The sequence below is a fragment of the Marmota monax genome, unplaced genomic scaffold, assembly GCF_021218885.2.
Source record: "Marmota monax isolate L192 unplaced genomic scaffold, Marmota_monax_Labrador192_F-V1.1 WCK01_AAM20220418_F8-fsc00451, whole genome shotgun sequence".
In the NCBI taxonomy this organism is placed as follows: Eukaryota; Metazoa; Chordata; class Mammalia; order Rodentia; family Sciuridae; genus Marmota; species Marmota monax.
Genome location: NW_026694711.1, coordinates 191,869 through 210,231, shown reverse-complemented (window position 1 = coordinate 210,231; position 18,363 = coordinate 191,869). Strand labels below are relative to the sequence as shown.

The 18,363-nt window shown below is 36.1% G+C and overlaps 1 pseudogene; it reads left to right on the top strand.

The window, feature by feature from the left end:
- The first annotated feature begins 16,453 nt into the window (after positions 1 to 16,453).
- Positions 16,454 to 17,967, top strand: LOC131423377 (E3 ubiquitin-protein ligase PPP1R11-like; annotated as a pseudogene).
- The last annotated feature ends 396 nt before the right edge of the window (positions 17,968 to 18,363 follow it).

Below are 18,363 nucleotides of genomic sequence, written 5' to 3'. Positions count from 1 at the left end.
GTTTTTCTTTTTAATTTGACTCATAATATTTGTATGTATTTATGGGGTATAGTGTGATAATTCAATACATGTAAATAGCATGTAATGACCAAACCAGAGTAATCAGAATTTTATATCCTCAAACATTTATCATTTATATGTGTTGGAAAACTTTGGACTCTTTTCTAGTTGCTTGAAATCTATCATAAATTGTTGTAGATTATAGTTTTCCTATTGTGTTATAGGATTCCAGAACTAATTCCTCCTATCTTACTATATTTTGGTACACATTACCTAACCATTTCCTCCTCTCCCCACTACCCTTTCATGTTTCTAATGACCATTATTCTATTTTCCTCTTCACCTGAAGTACTCCTGTGCTCACTGTTCACTTGCTTGCTAATATTAATTATTGAAGTGAAAATTAACTATACTTCATGCAACACAATGGAGAGTTATTTTTATTTACTTATTTTGTTGGTGCATTATAATTATACCTAACAGTAGGATTTGTTACATATTCATACACACATATAACATATGTTGGTCAATTTCATTCCCCATTACCACCACATTCCCTCCCCTTCTCCCTCCTTCTGGTACCCTTTCTTTACTGGACAATGGACAGTTCTCAATAACATAAAGTTGAATGAACAAAGAAAGTTCCAGAAGACAATACATTGTTTAGTAACAGTGAATAAAGTTCAAAACCAAGCAGAACTAAATATTATATTGCTTATTTATTCACACAAATAAAATAAAACTCTTTTTTTTAGAACAAGGAAAAAGGTATATTGCTTTGCTAGCAAAGGAGAAACACAAGGAACTCCTGTACCAAAGGCTATGATTCTGTCCATCAGCAGGAACAGGGGGCTTTTGAAGAGGTGATTTAAAGGCTACATTTCATGTGTTCTCTGACTGTAGTTCAAAATAAAACATTTTATAAGAAAAGCATGACAAAATGTCTGGGTTACTTCTGAAACAAAGCCAGGGAAATAGGATAGAAAAGATAGCCATAAGTAGATATGAGTTATTGGTTAATGTAGTAACTTTTGGGTTGGGTGGTGGGTTCACAAATATTTGTTATATTATTAAATTTAAAAAATGACATAAATTAACCAATAATGGTAGTGTGTTAAGAACAAAGGATTATCTTTAATTCAATTCTGTATACCTGAGGTCCACTAACAATGTTTAAAAATAAACATAAAGGATCAGAGGAGAATACTTTTTTTCCCCAAATCGTGGAATGGGAAAACCATTTTAAAACATGAACCTACTGGCAAAACCCACAAAGATAGATTCATTAACAGATAAAAATTTAAACATTCTACAACATGTGATAAGTGAAAGTAAAAGGCAAAGATAAACTGTGAAATTGTTTATAGCCATGCAACAGTTAATGCCTTTAATATACAAAGTGCTTTTATAAATATTTTAAAGTAGCCGTCAACATGATGAAAATCAAACTCATGTTAATGCAAATTTTGAAAGTAAATAATTTGAGAAGAACTATCTTCCAACAAATGGTGTGAAGAAAGCTGGATATTCACAGGCAAAAGAATGAAATTGGACCTTGCCTTACAGCATATGTAAAAATTAACTCAAAATGGATCAAATATCTAAATCTAAGAGCTGAAACTATAAAAATTTTGCAATTAAACATGAGAAAAAAGACTCATGAGATTAAATTTCACAGTTTCTTGGTATTACACCAAATACGTAGGCAATAAAAGAATTAATAGGTAGGTTGGAGTTAATCAAAACTTAAAACTTGGGGCTAAGGTTGTGGCTCAGTGGTAGAGCACTTGCCTAGATACTCAAGGACCTGGGTTCAATTCCAACACCATGAAAAATAGATGAAAAAGAAGCCAAAAACTTTGTACTTGTCGAAGGACACTATTACAAAAGTGAAAAGATGACTCACATAAGAGGACAAATTATTTTCAAATCATATGTTTAATAGGGGATTAATGTCTAGAATGTGTAAAAACTCCTAAAACACAATGACAATGAGCAATCCAATACAAAAAAAAAGTGGCCAAAGACTTGAATAGTTGCTTCTGCAAAGAAGGAAGACAAATGACCAATTTGCACATAACTGGGGCTGGGGGTTGTGGCTCAGCAGCAGTATGCTTGCCTTGTATGCATGGGGCACTGGGTTCGATCCTCAGCACCACATAAATAAATAAAATAAAGGTATTGTGTCCTACAACTTAAAAAAAAAGACACATAACCTTGTAATTTCATGCAAATGAAAACCACAGCAAAATACCACTTTATATCAACTATGCTGGCATAGTTTTAAATAAGTGTTGATGAGGATGTGGAAATATCATAACCCTCATACATTAATGGTGGGAATGGAAAATGGAAAGCAGGATATGATTCCTCAAAAAGTTAGAGAATTACTATGTGATCTAGAAATTCCAACACTAGGTATATACTCAAAAGAATTAAAATCATAACGACATTATTCACAATAGTCAATAATTGATAACATGGTAGTTCTATTTTTTTAGAAACTCCATACTGTTATGCCTAATGGCTATACCAATTTACATTTCTAAAAAGTGTTATGTTTCCCTTTTCTCCACATCTTCTCCAGAAGTTATCTTTCTTTTTTTATATATAATAGCCATTCTTACTGGAGTGTAGTGATATATCATTAAGATTTTGATTTGCATTTCCCTGATGATTAATTTTGAGCACCTTTTTATATATCTGTTGGTTATTTGTATGGCTTATTTGGATAGATGTCCCACTCTGTTCCTTTCTCCAAATTTCAGTCATTTTAGAGCTAGTGAGCTGTAGCTGTTTCTTATAAATTTGAATATTAACCCCTTATGGCTGATATGTAGCCTCCCTTTTCATTTCATGTTAATAGTTTCCTTTGTTGTGCAAAAGCTTTTGGTTAAATGTAGTACTAGGTAAAATAAGCCAGACACACAAAGAACAATACTTCATGGTCCCTCTTATATGTATCATCTATAAAAAGATTGAACATATAGAAACAGAGTAGAATGATTATTGTCAGAAATTGGGGGAATGAATGGGAAGATATAGATCAAAGTGTAAAAAGTTGAAATTATATAGGACCAATTAGTCGAGAGAGCTAAAATATAGCATGAAGACCATGTTTACTAATTTGTGATTGTATAACAGAAATTTTCTAAGAGTAAATTTTAGGTACTTTTATAACTACAACAACAACAAAAGAAAGATAACTAAATGAGATAGGATATATTAATTGAACTGGTTGTGTTAATCATTTAATCAGGTGTATGTATATCTAAGTATAAATATACATATATATACATATATATTTACATGTACATATATATTATTCACCTGAAATATATCCAATAAAAATACAAATTTTTGAAAACACTGAAACACCCTATCGTCTACTGACAGATCAATGGAAATGGTAAAGAAATATGGAAATGAAATAAGGAAACAGAAAGAAATTTGGTAACATATAAATACAATGGAATATTATTCTGCCTTAAAAAGATAAAGTTCTAATACATGCTATTAGATGGATGAAAGTTTAAAAGGCACAAAAGGACATATGTTTATTATTTGACTTATATGAGTAACTTAGAATAGGCAAATTCATGGAAACAGTATAATAAAGGTTATCAGGAGGTTAAGTAAGGGGAGGAATAGGAGTTATTGTTTAACGGGTAAAAAACTTCTCTTTGGGAAAATGCAAATATTCTGGAAATGGATAGTGTTTTTGTTGACACTAAATTATGAATGTACTTGATTGCAGTCTGGAAATGGTTAAAATGTCAAATTTTTTGTTGTGTATATTCTACCTCAAGTTTTTACAAAATGGACTACAAAAATCATATACATATGGATTGATATCACCTGTGTGAAAAGACATTTCAAACAATAAAATTTCATTATAAATTGGCATTAACAGATAAACATTTTCAATTGTTTTTTTATAATAGAATACACTAACTGAACTCAAAATGAAATATTATCTTTAAAATTTTAATTATTTTCACTAATAGGCCTATATTACAAATTGTATTCAACTATAATAATTATTATTTCATTAACAAAACATTTATGGGGAAAATAGTCAATATCTTCCCCCTTGCTCTCCTTCATTTTAAGAGCCATTGAGTCCAAGTTTATACAGTATTGCTCTTCTCTCTGCCATGTGGTAAAAGAAGCCTATTATTCATGGGAGAGAACAATATTTCCAGAACTCCCAGCTGCAAAGTGGCTACCAGGATCTGGAACTCTCACCATTAGAAATCCAATATTTCATTCTAAATCATGAAGTCTCTTTGTATATTCTGCTAAAAATTAAATACCAGGGAAACTGCTAGTCTGGACCAGATCACATAGATCCATTTCTCCCTACTCGGGTCCACTAAATGCAAATATAAAACTTTGAAATAATGCAAGAAACAATCAAAGGAAAACTCCATGGTAAGAAGGTACTGGGAGGGTGAGATTTTCTTTTCTTTTCAGGACTGAAAGAACATTATACTATCTGGGTATCTTGTGTTCCTCCCCAAACAGAAAAATGTGATCCAGGCTCAACATTTCCTGACCCCCAACCTAACAACAAAAGACATCCCTGTGTCCTGAGACTCCCTTCACCCTGAAATTATTAGACAAGACAAGCATATCCTTCTTTAGTCCTGCAGATCAAAGAATCCCTAGAGACCAGAGAACCTAAGGGCTAAAAATAGAGGAATCTCACTGTGTTGGTTATTTTTTGTCATTATGACCAAAATACTTGATAAGAATAACTTAGAAGAGGAAAGATTTATTTTGGCTCACAGTTTTAGAGGTTCAGTTCATGGTAAGCTAGCTCCAAGGCAGAAACATGGTAGAAGGGTATGGTGGAGAAAAATTGTTCAGCTCAGGCAGCCCAGAAACACAAAGGGCAACCGGCCCCAGGTCATGCCCCACCAACCTACAGTTTTCATCACATTCCAGTAGGTCCTTTCAAATTATTAATCCATCAAATGGATTAATCATTGATGAGGTCAGACATGAAGACCAATGGTACAGAAGAGAAGACACAGCGACAAGTCCATGTAAATACAGTTATCGCATGCTAAAGGAAGGTGCCATTAACATACAATAGAGAAAAGATAGCCTCTTCAAAAAATGGTGCTGGGGAAGTTGGAAATCCATATGTGGTAGAATGAATTTGAACCCCTACTTCTCACCCTGCACAAAACTCAACTCAAGGCGGAACAAGGACCTAGGCATTAAATCAGAGACTCTGTGCCTAATAGAAGAAAAATTAGGCCCAAATCTCTATCATGTCAGCTTAGGAACCGAATTTCTCAACAAGACTCCTAAAGCACAAGAAGTAAAACCAAGAATCAATAAATAGGATAGTATCAAACTAAAAAGCTTCTTCACAGCAAAGGAAACAATCAAGAATGTGAAGAGGCAGCCTGCAGAATGGGAGAAAATCTTTGCCGCCTGCACCTCAGATAGAGCATTAATCTCCATAATATGTAAAGAACTCAAAAAATTTAATGCCAGGCAGGAGAGGTGGCACGGGTCTGTAATCCCTGCTGCTTGGGAGACTGAGACAGGAGAATCATAAAGTTGAAAGTCAGCCTCAGAAATTTAGTGAGGCCCTAAGTAACTCAGTGAGACCCTGTCTCTAAATAAAATGCAAGAAAGGGCTGGGGATATGGCTCAGTGGTTAATCACCCCTGGATTCACTCCCTAGTGCCAAATAATAATAATAATAATAATAACATCAAAAAACAAATAACCCAATCAGTAAATGGGCAAAGGAACTGAATAGACACTTCACAGAAGAATATATGGAAAAATGTTCAACATCTCAAGCAATTAGAGAAATGCAAATTAAAACTATACTGAGATTCCATCTCACTCAAGTCAGAATGGCAATTATCAAGAATACAAGTAACAATGTATGTTGGTGAGGATGTGGGGATTGCTGGTGGGACTGCAAATTGGTGCAGCCAATATGGAAAGCAGTATGGAGGTTTCTCCAAAAACTTGGAGTGGAACCACCATTTTTTTTTAATGAAGAGAGAGAGAGAGAGAGAGAGAGAGAGAGAGAGTTTTAATATTTATTTTTTAGTTTTTGGCAGACACAACATCTTTGTTTGTATGTGGTGCTGAGGATCGAACCCGGGCCGCACGCATGCCAGGCAAGCGCGCTACCGCTTGAGCCACATCCCCAGCCCGTGGAACCACCATTTGACCCAATTATACCACTCCTTGGTCTATACCCAAAGGACTTAAAATCAACATACTATAGTGACGCTGCCACATCAATGTTTATAACAGCTCAGTTCACAATAACTAAGCTATGGAACCAACCTGAGTGCCCTACAACAGATGAATTAATAAAGAAAATGTTGTATATACCCAATGGAATATTGCTGAGCCACAAAGAAGAATTAAATTATGGTATTTGCTAATAAATGGATGGAACTGGAGACTATCATACTAAGTGAAATAAGAAAATCCCCAAAAAACAAAGACCAAAAGTTCTCTCTGATATGAAGATGCTAACACACAATGGTGAGGGGGGAAAATAGAAGTCCATTGGATTAGACAAAGGGAAGGAAGGAAAGGGGTGGATAGGAATAGGAAAGATAGTAGAATGAACCGGACATAACTTTCCTATGTTCATATATGAGTACACAACTAGTGTAACTCCACACCATGTATAACCACAAGAATGGGAAGTTACACTCCATGTATGTATAATATGTCAAAATACATTCTACTGTCATGTATAACTAAAAGAAACAAATAAAAAATCTAAGAAAAAAGATGACGAGAGGCAGGAACAAAAGAATTACAAAACAACTAGAAAATATTTAACAAAAGAGCAATAGAAAATCCATACCTATCAATAATTACCTGAAGTTTAAGTGGACCAAATTGTTCAACTAAATGACCAAAAATGATTAAATTGATTAAAAATAATACTCAACTATCTAGTACCAGAAGAGACTTACTTCACTAATAAGGACACTAATAGATTGAAAGCAAAGGGATTGAAAAAATATTCCATGCAAATTAAAACCAAAAGAGAACAGGAATAGCTATACTTACACTTTACTGCCTAATCTTTCATGAGGCCTTCCTTTATTTCTAAATCTTAAGTGTTTTTTTAATATTTATTTTTTAGTTATAGGTGGACACAATATCTTTATTTTTTATTTTTATGTGGTGCTGAGGATCGAACCCAGTGCCTCATACATGCTAGGCGAGCACTCTACCACTGAGCCACAACCCCAGCCCCAAGTGCTTCCTTTTTGGTGCTTCCATAATAGCCAAATATCTTATACATATTATTTACCACTCATGCTATCTAAGATATCTGGGGCTATAACATAGCTGGAATTTAGATCTATCAATAAAACTGATGGAATGATCCTGCAATTGTTTATTGACATGAGAATTAAAATCATCGTGAGACTTCACCCTCACTGAAGAGCTAGAAGCCAAGATTAAAGGGCCAGGAAGCATTAGATTTTCTTTTCCAAATACTTATTGCACCTGGATCACTTTAATAGAAATGCCAGTTAAAATAACTGGTATAGCCTGGCTCAATGGCACATGCCTATAATCCCAGTGGCTCAAGAGGTTGAGGAAGGAGGATCATGAGTTCAAAGTCAGCCTCAGCAACTTAGTGAAACTAAGTTTATTTACTCATTGAGTAAATAAAATATAAAAAATGGATGGGAATGTGGCTCAGTGGTTAAGTCTCCTGGGTTCAAACCCTGATACCAATAATAATAATAATAATAATAATAATAATAAATAACTGGTAAAATTTCTCAGAGGCAACAACCATTACATGAACTCCTGTTCTCATCTTTGATACCTTGCTACTGATTGGATTTCCTATCAGCCTTGCCTCTGGGATAATATTTGTGGAGCTTTGGTAGACAACCCAAGTTATTATTTTTGTTGTTGTTGTTTGGTACCAGGGATTCAACCCAGGGGCACTTAACACTGGGCCATGTCCCCATCCACTTTTATTTTTTTTATTTTAAGACAGGATCTCATTAAGTTGCTTATGGCCTCACTAAGTTGCTGAGGCTGGTGTTGAAAATCCACCCTCCTGTCTCAGCCTCCCAAGCCACTGGCCAGGTTATTCTTAACATGACTATGATGCCCATCTATTTTTTCATTTTCCAAATCTTGAATAAAGCCATATCCTTGATCATACACTGACACTGATTACTTACCCAACAGATTTCCAGCCTATATTTTTTCCAAGTCTTTTCACGACAGGCATGACAATCTTTTACCAAGTTTCCTACATCTAGTTTTTCCCCCCAAATAAGTCATTCCTAAACACAACTTGTGTCGTTCTACTTAGACATTTTTAATGGATTCTTATTACTCACAGGACCATTTACAAACATACTTTTGGTCCCTGATATCAGCAGATGCCCTCAGAGAGTCCTGTAACTTCAACACTTCTTAATAACTTTATTTTCAGCTGTTTGCTTTTCATTTACTATGGATTTCTCTCGGAAGAAATTATTGCAATTTCAGCTATGCTTTGAAGGAGACATTTGCATTTTGTCCACAATTTGCAGGTGATGATAGGTTTGGGGAAGATTTTCGACAGCATCTGGATCATTATATTGTAAACAATTAAAACTTTTTAAAAAAATTAAAAGGGGGCAGGGGTTTTGGCTCAGTGGTAGAGCACTTGCCTCACATGCATGAAGCACTGGGTTCGATCCTCAGCACCACATAAAAATAAATAAATCAAATAAAGATATTGTGTTCATCTACAACTAAAAAATATTTTAAAAACTTAAAAGGAATACATCAAAAATTTATCAACAATTATATTTGGTGGGGTTATGCCGCTTTTTCTTTCTTTTGGTACCAGAAATTGAACCCAGAGGTATTCAACTACTGAGCCACATCCCAAGACCTTTTTTTAAAAAAATATTTTTAGTTGTAGATAGACACAGTACCTTTATTTTGTTTATTTAGTTCTTTTGTGTGTGGTGCTATGGAATTGAATCTAGTGCCTCATGCTTGCTAGGAAAGCACTCTACCACTGAGGCACAGCTCCAGCCCACATCCAAGTCTTTTTTTATAATTTTTCTTTTTTTTTTTCTTTTTTTTGGAGATAGAGTCTTGATAAGTTGCTGAGGCTGGCTTTGAACTTGTGATCCTCCTGCCTCAGTCTCCTGAGCCTCTGGAATTACAGGTGAGCCACACACACACACACATATATATATTTGAGACAGGATCTCAGTAAGTTGCTTATGGCCTCACGAAGTTACTGAGGCTGGCCTTGAACTTGCATCCTCTTGCCTCAGCCTCCCAAGCCACTGGCCAAGTTGTTCTTACCATGATGATGCCCATCTACTTTTTCATTTTCCAAATATATATTTTAAATTTAGAGACAGAGTCTCCCTGAGTTCCTTGGGGCCTCATTAAGGATTACAGGTGTGCACCACTACACCTGGTTCAGATTTAATATTTTTTAAAAGGTTTATAATGCACATGCATTATTGAAAAATCAATAAAAACGTCAATTCTGTTTAAAAAAAAAACTCACTTTGACTCATATCTCTTCCAAAATTCAAATTCAAGGAGTAGGTGAAATATGGACAAAGATGATATAGAGAGTATGGTAAAAATTTGAGAAGTCAATTTAACAAAGATTGGAATATTATTCAGATTTTTAAATGATGCTTAAAATGTTGTTTTCATTACATCAATCTTTGCAGATATAATAAACCGAGTCCAGTTACAAAAGTATGCATCTAGTCTGAGTTCAGTTCTCCAATGTAAAAAAACATAGAAAATATAAGGAAAAAAAGTCCAATACTTTTTATTAGTTCCCTCTGTATGGTAAGATTATTTATTATTTTTTAAAAACTCCTGGGCTGGGATTGTGGCTCAGCGGTAGAGTGCACATTGTGTTGTGTCCATCTACCAAAAAGATTCTTTCTGTCTCTCTCTTTAAAAAAAAAAAAAAAAAAAAAAAAAAAAAAAAAAAAAAAAAAAGCTCCTTACACTTTTTTTCTGTTTTCCAAGTTTTTTATAATCAGGAGAAAAGTAAAATACCGGCCATTGCCTATGTGGGCCACCAGGTGGAGATATAGCTTCTAGAATGAGATCTATCTCTAAATTGAAGGAAAAGTACAAATAAAGGAAAAAAAATAATAAAGCATTCATGAATGAGGCCAGAGATAATTTTTTACATACCAGATCACTTAAAATTTATGAAAAGTATTATATATTTCCATCTGGTTTTTTAATACCTAAGTAACTACAAGTTTCTGCTATGCTTGATAGAAGAGGAAAGTAAAATATTTGCTAAACATATACTATATGATGTATACTGAGTCAGGCACTTTTACATTCTTTTACTGAATCTCTACCATCAACAACCTATTGGGTGAACATACTCCATTGTGTACATATACCATATTTTCTTTATTCATGCATCCTAGTCTGATGGGCACCTAGTCTGATTTTATAACCTGGCTATTGTGAATTGTACCATGATAAACACTGTTAGGCAGGTAAATCTATTTGTATTCTGGCTTTGATTGCTTTGAATATATACCAGGAATGGTATAGTTGAACATATGATAGTTTTTTGTTTGTTTGTTAGGAATCTCTGCACTGTTTTCCATACTGGCTATAGTAATTTACATTTCAATCAACAATATATAAGTGTTAATTTTTCCCCACATCCTCACCAATATTTGTTAGTTTTTGTTTTCTTGTTGATAGCAATTTTTACTGGAATGAGATGGAGTTTCAATGTAGTTTTGATTTCCATTTCCCTGATGCCTAAACATATTGGGCATTTTTTTCATATATTTACTGGCCATTTGATTTTTTTGAGAAATATTTGTTCAGATCATTTCCCATTTTTATTGCTTTTCTTGTCCTTTTTTTTAGTTGTAAATGGACACAATGCCTTTATTTATTTATTTTTATGTGGTGCAAGGATCGAACCCAGTGCCTCACATGTGCTAGGCAAGCACTCTACCACTGAGCCACAACCCCAGCCTCAACTTTCCTTGTTCTTAAAGCATTAAATTTTGAGTCTTTATGTGTTCTGAATATTAATCCTTTGTCAGATGAATTGTTAGCAAATGTTTTCTCTCAACTCTAGACTTTCTCTTCAATCCATTGATTTTTCCTTTTGCTGCAAAGACACTTTTTAATTTGACGTAGTCCCATTTGTCAATTATATTGCTATTATTTCCTGAGCCATTAGATTTCTATTGAGTAAATCATTGCCTATATCTATATCTTGAAGTGTTTCTCTAATGTTTGCTCTAGTAGTTACAAAATTTCAGGACTTACATTTAGGTATTTAATATATTTTGAATATATTTCTGTACAGGGTAAGAGGTAGGGACCTAGTTTCAATCTTCTCTGAGTGGAAGTCCAGTTTTACCAGCAGCATTATTTAGAAGGCTGTCTTTTCTCCAAGATAAATATATGTTGGCCCCCCCAAAATCATGTGGCTGTAGATATGTGGGTTTATGCCAGGGTCCTCTATTCTATTCCACTTGTTTATATATCTATTCTTATGCCAATATCATGTTGTTTGTATTACAGTAGCTCAGTATTATATTTTGAAACTGGATATTGTAATGTTTTGAGCAATGTTCTTTTTGCTCTGGATTGTTTTGTCAATTCAGGGGTTTTGTGTTTCTATATGATATTTTGGATATTTTTTCTAATTCTGTGAAGAATGTCATTGGTATTTTGAGGGACATTCTACTGAATCTGTAGCTTACTTTCAGTAATATGGCCATTTTAACAATACTAGTTTTCTTAGCACATGACCATGGGAGTTCTTTCCATTTTCTAGTGTCTTCTTCAATTTCATTCTTCAGTGTTTTATAATTGTCATTCTAGAAGGCTTTACCTCTTTGAAGAGCTGTGGAATGCCACCAACTTATCCACAGTATATGATCGTCTGCATGGGATGTTCAATTTATTTTGCCAACATTGTATGGAGGATTTTCACATTTATGTTCATGAAGGCTATCAGTCCCTAGTTTTCTTTTTTGTGTTATTTCCGCATTAGGTTTTGATAAAAGGGTAGTATTGTCTTCCTCTAATGAGCTTGGAAGAGTTTCTTCACTTTCTATTTTATGAAATAGTTTGAGAAGCATTGGTATTAGTTATTCTTTAAAAGTCTGATAAAACACAACAGTGCATTTGTCTAGTCCTGGAATCTTCATTGCAGGGAGTCTTTTTATGACTGCTTCAATCTCATTGCTTGTTACTGATATATTTGATACCGCTGTTGACCGGTGACGAGTCCTTGCTTCCCCAATGTTGAAGAATAACACCAAAGAAGCACGCCGAGGCAAGGTCAGAGTAGAAATTAGAAGTTTATTAAAGGACAGCAGAAAAGACTTCTCCCGGAGGAAGAAGGGGACCCAAGAGGTGGAATCCGTGGAAGGGATGTTGTCTCCCCTTTTTATAGTTCTTTCGGTGATGGAATGTAGGTGGGAAGGCCCGAGGGGTGGGACACAGGTGGGCCAAAGAAGTAATCTGGTCAGGAAGGACTTCTGAGTCAGCACCTTTTTGCTGGGGGCTGTTCATTAACATTTCTTTGAGGTGGACTTTGGCCTAGGGCCTTTTCGGGACTTCCATGAGTTGTCCTGTGTTTTCCAGGAGTCATTCTCCGCATGGTCTCCATTTTAGATTTCACTCGATATTAGACCCGATTTATCTAACTACACTGACTACCTAACTTTAAATCTGGCTTCATATTTAGGGTTTTGAAATGATTTTGTCTGAATTCTGGTTGCCTATATGTGTCTAGAATTTTTTCCATTTCTTTTAGATATTCTAATTATTGGAATATATGTTTTCAGAATATTCCTAATGATTCTTCTGTATTTCAGTGGGATCTGTTCCAATATCTACTTTTCACCTCAAATTTTATATATTTGGGGTTTCATTCATTCTTTTGGTGAGTTGGTTAAGTTTCAATCTTGTTTATCTTTTCAAAAAACAAAACTTTTTTAAAAATTTATCCTTTATATTGTCCTTTTGGTTTCTATTTGATTTATTTCTCCTCTGATCTTTGTTATTTTATTTTTTCTACTAATTTGAGGTTTGGTTTGTTCTTGATTTTTAAGGCCTTCAGGTGCTTCTTTAGGTTATTTATTTGAGATCTCACTGTTTTTCTAATGTAGGCACTTATAGCTATAAACTTTTCTCTTGTAGCTGCTTTCACTGTGTCCCACAGGTTCTGGCATTTTGTTTCCATTTTCACTTGATTCTAGAACTTTTCAAATTTATCCCCCAATTTCATCAATGATCTGCTCATTATTCAAAAGTATATTGTTCAGTCTCCATGTATTTCTATAATTCCTGCAGTTTCTCTTGCTTTTGATTTCTAGTTTTATTCTGCTATGTTCTTATAGGATGGAAGAAATTCAGTATTTTCGTATTTGTTAAGATTTGCTTTATGTCCTAAAATGTGATTTATTTTTTAAAAAATTCTGTGTGCTGATGACAGATGGTGTACTCTGATGCTGTTGGATGAAATATTCTGTAGATGTTTGTAAAGTTCATTTGATTTATAGTGAAAATGCTTCTTTGTTGATTTTTTTGGCTTAGAAAAAATTTCTTTCTTTCTTTCTTTCTTTTTTTTTTTGGTACTGGGGACTGAACTCAGGGACACTCAACCATTAAGCCACATCCCCAGCCCTATTTTGTATTTTAGAGACAGGATCTCACTGAGTTGCCTAGTGTCTCACTGTTGCTGAGACTGGCTTTGAACTCATGATCCTCCTGCCTCAGCCTCTGGAGCTGCTGGGATTGTAGACATATATCATTGAGCCTGGCTTAGAAGATCTATCTACTGATGATTGCAGGGTATTAAAGTCATCCACTTACTATAGAGGGCCCTGTTTATCTCTTTATGTACTGTAGGGTTTGTTTTATAAAATTGGGTGGCTTGATGTTTCATTCATATATATTTATAATTGTCATATCATTTTGATGGAGTGTTCTTTTTATTCATATATAGTGACCCTCTTTGTTTCTTATGACTGATTTTAACTTGGAGTCTATTTTCTTAGATATAAATATAGATATTCTTGCTTTCTTTTGGATTACATTTGATTGGAATATCATTCTTCATCTTTTCACTTTTGATCTTTGTATGTCTTTGTTGGTGAGATGAGTTTCTTGAAGACAACAAACAGGTCTTATTTTTAAATCCAATCTTAAAAGTAAACCAGATGTAGATTTCTGATAAAACCTATTAAAAACATCTACAATACCACTAACTGTAGAGAAGAAAGGGGCAGAGATAATGTAGACTAGACTAAAACATTAACGAGTGTAAAATCAATAATAAAATAAATTTTTAAAAAAGGGATAAGGGAAAAGATGAAGAAACAAAAACAGAAAGACAAAAACAACACTAATAAATGGGCAAAAGATCTACAGAGACATTTCTCAAAAGAAGAACAAATGGCCAAAAAATATATGAAGGAACGTTTAACACTGCTAGCAATCAGGGAAATGCAAATCAAAACTACACTGAGATTTCATCCCATTCTAGTCAGAATGACAATGATCAAGAATACAAATAATAATAAATGCTGCTGAGGATGTGGGGGGAAAAGTACACTCATATATTGTTGGTGGGACTGCAAATAAATACAACCACTTTGAAAAGCAGTATGGAGATTCCTCAGCAAACTAGGAAAGGAACCACCATGTGACCCAGCCATCCCACTCCTTGGTATATATTCAAAAGAACTTAAATCAGCATACCTTAGGGATATAGCTACATCAATGTCAAGATATGTAACCAGTTCAAGCATCCATAAATAGATGAATGGATAAAGAAAATGTAGTATATATATATATATATATATATATATATATATATATATATATATATATATATACACAAAGGAGTCAAGTAAGGGGAATCGTGGAGAGAGGAGGGGAGGGATGAGGGTGGCAGCAGGGACTGAAATGGAGTAAATTAAATTTTATGCATGTTTGAATTTATGTCAAAATGAACTAAACTATTATGTACAGTAACTATAATGCATCAATAAAAGCAAAAACAATTGAGAAAAACAAAACTGAAAGAAAGTAAATTAAAGAATATAAAATACATAAAACTAGATAAAAGTATGAAAAAATTGAGGGAAAATGAAACAAAACAAAAACAAAAATGTCAATAATTTCTCTTGCCAAAGTATTTAAAATGAAGACACTTCTTTCATGGGCTGGGGACATAGCTCAGTTGGTAGAGTGCTTACCTTTCATGCACAAGGCCCTGGGTTCAATCCCCAGCACCACAAAAAAAAAAAAAAAAGACACTTCTTTCTAGGACCCCAATTTTTTAATCATTCAGGTATGATGGTAGTAGTATGTTGCAGCTGCCATGAGGACTGTTTCTTCTCAGCTCGAGCCAAACAGGCCAAACCACATAGGATAGTATGCAGGTTGAGCCTTTTCATTGTCTTTCCCATTAACAGAGGCTAAGGCAAAGTTGTTCACGGCAGTTCTCAGGGATGGGGAAACAATGACAGTAGGATCTGACTGCCAAACCCTCTCTTGCCTGCTGAGCCTTTGGACCAATGGGTTTAACACCCCTTCACTCCTAAACCCTCAGTCATTATGAGGTATGGCAAATATCTGAGACTTGACAGCATATCCTCTAAATATCTTCTAGTATGAAGGAATTGACTAAACCAATGCAAGTTGCACTGGTAGTAGGGAGCCACAGGAACCAAGTGATCTGCCAGTCCCAGCCTTGGCCTTCCTGGACCCAGCCCCCATGCAAATCCACACACCATAAATAGCTGGTCTCACTCCTCACCACAGGGGGACAAATAGCCAATTTTAAGGGGTTTCTTTTTGTTTGTTTTGTTTTGGTACCAGGCATTGAATCCAGGGGCACTTAACCACTGAGTCACATCCAAATCCATTTTTTTTTTTTTAAATCTTGAGACAGAATCTCCCTAAATTGCTGAGGCTGGTTTGGAATTTGCAATATTCCTGCCTCAGGACCCTGAGCCACTGGAATTATAGGCATGCACCACCACAATGGGCTGAAACTGCCAATTTTAAATGACAGTGCTTTCTGCTTCTCTCTACCTCACAGACCACACTTTCTACTGAGTAGAGTCCTCAGCGGATTTTTCATACCTTTTTTTTTAATCTTTACACGGTGCTGAGGATCAAACCCAGTGCCTCCCACGTGCTAGGCAAGCACTCTACTACAGAGCTACACTCCCAGTCCCTCCTCAGCAGAGTCAATTTGAGTGCCAAACACTTAAACTGGGTTTTCAGTAGTTCCATTTCCCTAGGCCCAATCTGTCTCTTTGGACAGGAGCTTATTGAGCCAGTGAAGAGAAGAGGCCATTGGTCTTGGATATTTAAAAATTCAGGGAGAAGGGGTAAAACGGAGGCTGAGGATCCTTGCTACTACCCTGAATCGGATACCGATTCTCTTAGAACCCAGAGACACAGAAAAAGGGAAGGGTGTATCATTCCCCTTCCTCCCCTCCTCCTTTTCCTCAGCCTTAGCTATGGCCAAGGTAGGGGCCGGGCTGAGCGAGATCAGGCACTGAGACAACGGTTACCGTGACAACGGAGCCCGAGAACCGGAGCCTAACTATCAAACTTCGGAAAAGGAAGCCAGAAAAAAAAAAAAAAAAGTGGAATCGACAAGTGACACAATAGACAATGAACACATGGGATGCCGTTCATCAAAATGCTGCTGTATCTATGAGAAAACTCGGGCTTTTGGTGAGAGCTCCACTGGGAGTGAGGTAGAGGACAAGGAAGGCTGTGCCTCCCTCTGTGTATGGGGCCACCGCAAAGCACAGAGTCATGCAACCCCACGACCAACCCCTACTACCCCTCCCCAGCCTCCAGACCCCTCCCAGCCCCCTCCAGGGCCAATGCAGCACTAAATTCCTCTTTCCCCCATCATTCCTGTGTCTGTCTGGCCCTGAATGTATCCTTGTGGCTACCTGGGGGTTAAATCCATGGTTTGATTTCTTCTTCAGCCCCCTCCTTCCCTCTTCTTTGCCTCATAGAGGGAAGAAGTAGAGGAGGGTGGACAGAGATCCTGGAATTCTGACTTGCTGCTATTCCGGAACCCAGTCTTCTGGGTTCTCCCAGCCCTCATTTCTCCTTCCAGTCCCATCCTTACCAGGGATCTAGGCATCTTGGTCCCAGTCTCTTTCCTTTGTTCTTACTGCCAAACTGCCTGTCCTGGGATCCAGTTATCTTGGCCCCTTGCACCCTCAATTTGAGTCCCAAACACTTAAACTAGGTTTTCAGTAGTTCCAACTTTCACTGCCAGGGTCCCAGTCAGATTCCAGGCAATCTCACCCCAGCTGTCCTTGTTAATCTTGGCTTAGAGCTTTTCCACTTATGCATTTATATAATCCTTAATCTTAGTCCTTGCCTATAGGATATGAGGTCTTATGGGACACTGCAGGGCTCCCAAATTTTCCCCTCTTTCCGACACTTCATGCCCTCAAAAGGAGTTAGAGAAAGAGGTCTTTGTCATTCTCACTTCTAAGGGAAAGTGAAACAAGAAAGGCATGTCCTCTGTCCCCACCCTTTTCATTTGATATAGGATTTTTGACAGAGATAATTTGATATTGATCACTTAGAGCCAACTATCTTTTCAGCCTTTCATCCTTTAGCTTCAGAGGCATCCAACATATCCCAGGGGCCTAGGACCCTGGGAGAGGAAGGAAAAGAGAGAGAGCAAACAGATGGGGGTATGTACCCTGTACTATACTCCTACCCCTTCCTTTCTAGGCTTTGATGCATCTGCCAACCCAGATAGCCAGCTCTCTCAACCCTCCCCACCCTTCACTGGGACTTGGTTATCATTTTCCAGGTGTTTTGCCATGCACAGTTGCAGAGATCAGTCAAATCCATATCACCACTGAGATCTCATTTATTGCCACAGATGCACAAAATAAATAACCCAACATCACAAAAAAATAAAATAAAATAAAAATTCAGGGGCTTTTGATTCCCCAAGCAGTAAGCTCAGGCAGTGGGACCCTTCTTAAGATGGCTTCTCAGTATGGCACCATATGAATATTTTGGGAAGTACAGAGCACCTCTTCTGTAGTGCCAGAACAGTTCACAGATCCAGGTTTCCTGTATGTTTGCCAGATGCCAGATTCCGGACTTGTGAAGATCACTGGGACTGTTTCATCTATAGCCCCACTGAAGGGGCATTTCTCCTCCCCCTCCTGAACCATTGGGTGATTGGTGTTTGGGTACTCTGTTTATATTACTATTTTCATAACTGGTAGTTCTGATTTTCTTTTCTTTCTTTCTTTCTTTTTTTTTTTTTTTTTTGTGGTGCTGGGG